The 5,578-nt window shown below is 46.8% G+C and overlaps 1 long non-coding RNA gene across 1 annotated transcript; it reads right to left on the reverse strand.

Annotated features, from left to right (window-relative positions):
- Positions 1 to 963: 963 nt before the first annotated feature.
- On the reverse strand, positions 964 to 2,387 carry LOC104581557. The gene is made up of 3 exons (XR_729559.3): positions 1,846 to 2,387; positions 1,492 to 1,763; positions 964 to 1,379 (listed from the first exon to the last, which is right to left on the reverse strand). It is a non-coding gene; the product is annotated as an uncharacterized LOC104581557 (long non-coding RNA).
- Positions 2,388 to 5,578: the final 3,191 nt, after the last annotated feature.

A 5,578-nucleotide genomic window follows, 5' to 3' on the forward strand; every position in this document is an offset into this window, starting at 1 on the left:
GGAAGGCTTGCTTCCGGCTCTTCTTCTATTCCCGTGGACGTCCACTCCGCAACGAAGTCGGCGAGAGCGACGCTCTTGATGCTCTTGGTATTCGCGAATTGTAGACCGAACTCCGCTAGCTCCATCCTCCATTCGGCCACCCTCCCGGTGGCTTCACGGTTGATGATAGCCCGCTCCAGGAAGAAACCCGACACCACCGTGATGCTGTGCGCCTGAAAGTAATGGCGCAACTTCCGTGAAGCGAGCAGGATCCCAAGCAAAAGCTTCTGGATCTGCGGGTACCGTACCCGGGCATCGCGCAACACCGTGCTGACGAAGTACATGGGGTGCAGCACTAGCCGCTTGCGGGGGGACAGCCTAAGTGGGCTGCCCCTCGGTCCCAGGGGAGAGGCGGTAGCAGGGGGTTCTTCCGGATCACCGGGAGCCCCTTGCCCCACTGTCTCAGCCCCCGGGACTTGCTCTTCCCTCTCAGCAACGAGCACAGAGATCACTACCTGATCTGTCACTGCTAAGTAAAGTAGCAACGGCTCGCCCGGCTTGGGGGCGACGAGGATCGGCGTCGACTTCAGGCACTACTTCAAGTCCTGGAACGCCGCTTCTGCCTTGGGGGTCCAGTTGACTGGGCCCTTCTTCTTTGTTACCTTGAAGAAAAGTAAGGCTCGCTCGCCCAACCTTGAGATGAAACGCTCGAGCGCCGCAACGCAACCGTTGAGGCGCTGGACATTTCTGACCTTGCGGGGTGCCTTCATTTTCTCGATCACCTCAATCTTCTGCGGGTTGGCCAACAAGTGCCCCGAGTCCACGCCGAACGTGCATTTCTCGGAGTTAAGCTTGAGCTTGATCCTGCGAAGATTATCGAATGTCTCCTGCAGGTCGCCGACGAGCAAGTCCCCGCGCCACGACTTGACGACGATATCGTCCATATAGGCCTCGATATTACGACCTAGCTGGGGTCCCAAACACTCGTGGAAAGCGCGCTGAATTGTCGAGTCTGCGTTCTACAACCCGGAAGGCATGCATGTGTAACAGTAGCAGCCAACCGGAATGATAAACGTTGTTTTCTCTTCATCTTCGACTGTCATCTTAATCTGATGGTAGCCGGAGAAGGCATCTAAAAAGCACAAAAACTTACAACCTGTTGTGGAATCTACTATTTGATCAACCCGTTACTTGCGACCCACGCGTCCCATATCGGTGGGATCCCGCGGGCCACGGGTACGACAAGGCCAATGCAATTTCTCACCACAGGTCGTCGATAAGTCGTGGTTGTGCTCTGTACGATGCTCTGCCACGTAGCACGCCTCATCACTGCTGCGGAGCAGCCTCATAAGTGCCGGAAACATAGACATTGAAGATGTCGTATTTGGTTTAGGCTTGCCCTGCCGCACATGTTTCAGCAAAAAGGAATGTCAGCGATGTCATGGATGGTTTAGTCGCTGGCAAGCAGCCGAACGATGAGGCTATATTATGATAAGACACAGTAACACTCACCGCACATCCACAAACAATTTCCTGCATGCACTTGGACCCTTAGCAGTTGCTACGGCTCTTGCCGTATCTAATGCCGAAACCGACTTCCCAGGAGAACAGATTAAATTCGTAAGCTTCTGCCAACGAATCGAATCTAGTGCCAATCACTGGCTCCACGACCAATCCAGTCCTAGTTTCCGCGTATGTCTTCAATGATTCTTCCAGGGCTGTAACCCTCCCTGGAGATGCTCCCCTGCCGTCAGCAACAGCACCTACCCTTGGCCTGTCTTTAGCTACACATTCGTTTCAGTAAATTCCTACCTCAATCGAAGCACTTGATACCACGACATAGATGGGCAGGATTGATGCACTAACCTTTTCTTCCATGATGCGGACCCGTCCGCCACCTCAGATCCCGCGCCTCCCCCCCTCGGTGCACTTTGAGCAACATGAGGGTCCAGAATTCCTTCTCCCCATGACGAGTCGCAGCTATCTTATATGGCCGTCGCCGCCGTGCTCGAATGGAGAGACTGCCGCTCGGTCTCACGGACCGCTTCGACCAGCGGGTGTATACCATCTTCGCCGGCCGGAAAGGCACTCAGCAGCACACACAACAGTGGCCCAAAAGATCTGGAGAGGCAGCTTACCCGTTAGTTGTCGAGATCCCTTCATCCATGAAGGCTTGTAAGCGCCGCAGGCCTTGGGCTCAGCCAGCCCCTGCCGCCGCGAAGTCGCGCAACCACCTCCTCTGTCTCCGGTGCCGTCCAGGAGGGGCGTCGCTCGCGATAATTTCCCAACCCCCAGCGCTGGCGTACAGAGGAACTGAATGAGAACGGGGGCCCCACCATGCGGGTCGGAGTCATGGACATCTCCACACGCTGTCCTGTACCTGCCAGGCAGTACAGTAAAAACCCTGTACCGGCATACGGTGGGGAAACCACAATACATGTATTCCGGAATTTATGAGTTTCGCAGGTACTGCACTGCTGGACGGTAAAGATTTCGGGTGCACCCGCACCCGGTTGCACAAAATCCGCAGAGTTCAGGCCCTCATACAACGTTCCTGTTACAGAGTTCATCGTTCATAACCTAAACAGCGGCGGCATAGCTATTTTACAGAGGGCTTCTGGGCTCCCCACTCACGACCAGGCTTTTGCTATGGGCTCGGTCCATTCCTTCAGTTGGCCCATCCGAGTGGTTATCCACAGCCGTGACAGTCTCCTCCGTGCGCAAAGATTTAGTGGCACTTAGAGGCTAGATTGCCATCAAAAGCGAGCTTAAAACATCCAAACCAAACGCACAACCTTACCTGCCGAGGCTAGTTTATCTATGGCCTAGAAACCAAACGTAATAACCCATCCTATATTAAGTGACTTAGATTTAACTAAATATGGTCGTATTTATATACTTAAATACGTCTAAATACATGTAATATTTTGACACTTAATACGAGACGAGGAAGTACTAACTGGAGACTTGCGACAGTTTGCCCCTGACCTGATAAGTAGCTCGGTCGACGCAGAAGAACACTTGGCTCGTGTGCTGGATTTCTCTATCTCGGTGAAGGTTGCCAAATCTATCCTACCGAAGTTTGGTTTTCGTGATACGTGGAGTTTACTAAATACTCATTCCGTTCATAAATACTTGTCGTGCTTTCAGTGCAAATAAAACCACGATAAGTATTTAGAAACGGAGGGAGTATTTTGTTACGGGGTATTTTCAAGTGGTCTTTGTTACATAATAGTCAATTTATTGGCAAGTCAATGCCTATTTATCGACTCCAGTCGATTTTCTTGCCAATAAACAACTCAGTGGTAATCAAAATCTCCAAAACTTTGTTGGCTTGCCAAATATTCCCCCTCTCTCAGATTGGTAGGCACAGCTCCAAAAACACAATAACCAAGGAAACTGGGTCACGATTCAAAGCAAACCAGGATTTAAACTGACAACACGGGCAGTAGCAGGCTAGCAGCAGCGTTGAGGAGAACAAGAGATCCCAGACTGTTCTCATTTTTGCTGGCAGAGCTGTAGCGGAGGCTAAATTATATTGCCTGAGGTTACAGGGCAAATACAAAATCTAGCAGACAACTGCTACAAGGAATGAATCTTTGAGAAGTTGGGGAGCTCTGAAGTAACTGTAGTAAATTATCTGTGCACTCTGAATAATCTTGACCATTTGCAGGTGCATGGAAGATGATATATGTTATTTCTATAAGTTGCACAACATGATAACCCATACCTTATTGATCGGGCACATGACTTAGACCGTGGAATAAACAAAATATTATCTTGACAACAATATATTTTTAATTAGACAAGACTAGGACGTGAACATTGGCTATGGTACCGCTTTGGACGCTTTTGTTTTTTTTTTCTAGTCATCCATGTACAAAGACGAAAAGCAATCTGGTTTTTGGTCCCCGTGGCATGCATCCAGGGGTTAGGGTGAGCGTTTGGTTATAACCAAAACTTCCGTACGGTTCTTTGGTTTTTCACGAAATTTGGTTTTTCAAAATTGAGGACCAAAATCACCTTAAAAAATTTGATAACCGAAATTTCGGTTAACTGAAAATTTGGTTCGGTACTGAACCGAACTAACCGAACATAGTTGATTGAGTAAAAACAGTACAGGAAACATAGTTAGTTCATTGTTCCAATTGCAAAATAAAAATAGATTTAAGTGTTGCAAAGTTGCACACAAAATAAAGATATAATCTTGTGTGACACAGACACATAAATGGCAGCAGCCAGCAAGTGACATCTAACATGCAATGAAAACATAAAATTTGATTTTTGAAGATGGCAGCATGCGGCAGGTCTGCAATGCACCAGCCCAACTCCAAGGCTCCAAGCTGTCCAGACTCCAGAAAATCGAACACTCAAAAGCCAACATCAAATCGCCAAAAGGCTAAAGCCTACAGGAAATAACTTATACATTGTAAGTGTTCAAGTGGCAATATATAGACTGAAATGTAAAAGGAAATTATAACCATGTAACTCTCACCATATAATTTAAGAAGTAAGCTTGCTGGTCGTGGATTTGGTGGGCTTTCTAGGCAGCCTAGCCTTGCTAGACTCAGAATCTTCACCATCAATTTTTGCTTTGTCACGAAATTCCTTAGTAAGTTCTGAAATAAAGTGAAAGACAGCATGAGACAAATAATTTATTTGATGAAACAACAAACAGTTGCATGATCTATATTTTACCTTGTTCTAGCTTTGTCAATTCTTCGGTGTTCTCTTCAGTGTTGATGATCGGTCCAATCAGTTTCGGTTCATGGTTCTTCGGTGATCGGTCTGAATTTTTATGCCCACCCCTATCCAGGGGTTGACCACCGAAGCACATCTCCCCCTGTGATTTCTTGCATTCACAGTACAATTGATACATACGTATTTATTTTCCTATCAAGAATTCAGAAAGCTATAACGTTTGAACCAATCATCCAAATTAAGACATGTTCTCACTGTTGAGTTTCCACAAAATAGACCCACTTTGGATATATTTTGATGAGTATGTTCTAAAATGCAGCTTTAGTGTAAAAAGAAACAATTTCATAGTACTATTGCTACTAAACCTCGCAACCGTTTTCACCAAAACAAAAACCAAAATTTCCAGGAGGACTACAAATTTGCTTATAATGGAGCCAAAATTGTTAGCACTGAAACCAAAGCTGGCACCAACGGAGCAGCTTTTTTCCTGCTCTTTTCATCTGGATTCTTCTTCTCCATTAAATGATGGAATAATAGAAAAACCTGCTTCCGCTGAGGTGTAGGAGAAAAGGCAAGCCTCGGGCTGTCTGACAACAGCAGAATGGCTAGCTAGTGCCTGATCTAAATTTCCTACTCCCTCCAACCCATATTACTTGTTGAAATATTACATGTATCTAAACGCTCTTTAACATTGTGCATTTTGTTGTATACTGCTAAACCAAAGAACTGGGAAACATGTTATTTTCACGTGTAATTGTTCTTTGCTCCAGAAATTGCATTGATTCAAGCTGATCGGCCAAAACGGGTCAGTTTTCTGATGTTTTTGTAGTTCGTAGTTCCATGCCATGCTTGCACAAAAGTTCATTTGAACCCTCTTCCTTACACCGCCTGAAATCAA

Source organism: Brachypodium distachyon, chromosome 1 (genome assembly GCF_000005505.3).
Source record: "Brachypodium distachyon strain Bd21 chromosome 1, Brachypodium_distachyon_v3.0, whole genome shotgun sequence".
In the NCBI taxonomy this organism is placed as follows: Eukaryota; Viridiplantae; Streptophyta; class Magnoliopsida; order Poales; family Poaceae; genus Brachypodium; species Brachypodium distachyon.